We start from the raw sequence: 2086 nt of genomic DNA on the forward strand, positions 1-2086 counted from the left end.
CTGTTTTCAACATGGTATTCCCCCTGGCTTTTTGACTACAGCCAATAACTAATATATTAAATCCAAGTTTGACATTGAACCTCACATTAGTGGGATAAAACTATTCTCTGAGTAAACTGTGATTTTAAGAAAATAATCTGATTTTGTCAAAACAGGTTTCTGGCATGAAACCTGTGAGTTTTCACACAAAAGCATAAAATAAGTACAATCTTCTGATCTCAGATATGACATTGTCTAAAGATTAGCAAATACATGAGCATATATGAATGGTTCTACTAGATGAACAGAGAAAAATAAATAAAATAATCCTGCTGCTCATAGATGTGTAACAATACACTGATCCATACTGATACATCAATTATTAGATTAGCCATCAGATTGATGCAAAATGAAAGCATCCATTTGCATCTAAAACCACATAGCTCAAGACTACAGTGAATAGGTTATTCACTATCTTTTATTATTTTTATATTAATAAGATGTTGTTTCTCAGTTGCTGTTTTTGTTCATGTTTGTTGTTTTGGCAGATAAGAAACAATTAATAGCAATAAAAAAATTTGGAATATAGGTTTTAATTATACACAATAACATAGTAAAAATATTTTGCAAAAATAAATATCCTTGACCCCGCTCCGCCCCCCAACAATGAAAGTTTAGCTGTGCCAGTGCCTGTAAGATTTTTTCTTTTAGTAAGGCAATGAATAGAGACTCAATATAAATAAATTTCGACCCACAAAACCAAGACCTCATGCAGGAAACAGTAAAGCACTAATGATGCTCAATAGAAATAGAACAGCATGATCAGATCCAGCACGACCAAATATTAAATTGCTAATGGCAGCTCTTCGGCCCACCATTAACCTCTCCTCATCCAGCTTGTAATGCTTGTATTTACTGATTAAATACATTTTCAAGAAAAAAAACATGATTAATGAAACAACACATTTTACAAGAAAATGTTCAAAGGTTGAAATGTTTCTAACTTACACTTCACAAGTTGTCCAAAATGCTGGTGAACTACACAAAATATTACAGAAAAACTGCTTCTATCTTCATCAAACACGACAAGTGTGGATTCCACCTTTGAGTCGGCGTCCCTGAACAGCAACAGGAGTAACTATGATAAAAGTGTAAAGGTGTGTTTAACATATGGATGCAGCTCCACCCCTTAAAAAAAAAGCAGTTCTATTTGTTAAGTTCAGCAGCATCCAGCCTGAAGGCAGTGATGTTATGTTAGCTGCTAAGCTCCTAGGTAACAGGAAAAAATGCATTAGTCTGACAGGCTGCAGCCAATCAGCATAGAGCAGCAGGTGATTAAGAAAGATCTGATAGAGTCTGGTGAATATTGAAGTGTTTCTGGAAAATGGAAGCAAGATTCACGACTTTACCAATTTATGTTAAGAAAGTTCAAACTAACCAGACTATTGAAACCCAGTCTAGTTTAAAATATAGCAAACTATTCTAATTCATTGGTTATTTCAATTGTTTAGAAATTGCTCCCTGATGATCTGGAGTTTAAATAGTAAGATGTTCTAATCTGTTTTAAAATTATTTCCATATTCTACCTCCATATTGATGTCATCATTACTGATAGTTTTACAGTTGCAAAACCTTTACTGACTTATTGTTCAGAAAGTTATTACGTGTCTTTGTCGTTCCCTGGAAATATGCATTATATGTAGATTTACATTGTTCAAACTGTTTCTGATCATCCACTCAGTTTTTTCATTGTGTATAAGAAATCCTGTGTGTCAGTTTATTTATGTTTTGCATCCGGTTCCTGTCCAATGGAAATTAACCCTCCAGCATCAACCCCCGTCATTGCCAATGATCTGTTCTCTGCCGTCTAAGGCAGAGGGCATCCTGTCGCGTCCACCATGTCTGCACATCAGCAGCTACGCACCATCCCTCCTTATGAAGTCCAGGTGTCCTGTGAAAGCATGTTTTTCCTCGGCCTATTTGTGAGATTAAATATTTTGAGTATGCCTTTCCATGAACCAGGGAATAAACTAAAATGATCAAACAGACAAACGGAAAACAAATAATGATTTGGCCCCATTCGAAATGAGCTTTCTCCGCAGGGTGG

This window comes from Cyprinodon variegatus, unplaced genomic scaffold, assembly GCF_000732505.1.
Source record: "Cyprinodon variegatus isolate N-32 unplaced genomic scaffold, C_variegatus-1.0 Scaffold600, whole genome shotgun sequence".
Classification (NCBI taxonomy): domain Eukaryota; kingdom Metazoa; phylum Chordata; class Actinopteri; order Cyprinodontiformes; family Cyprinodontidae; genus Cyprinodon; species Cyprinodon variegatus.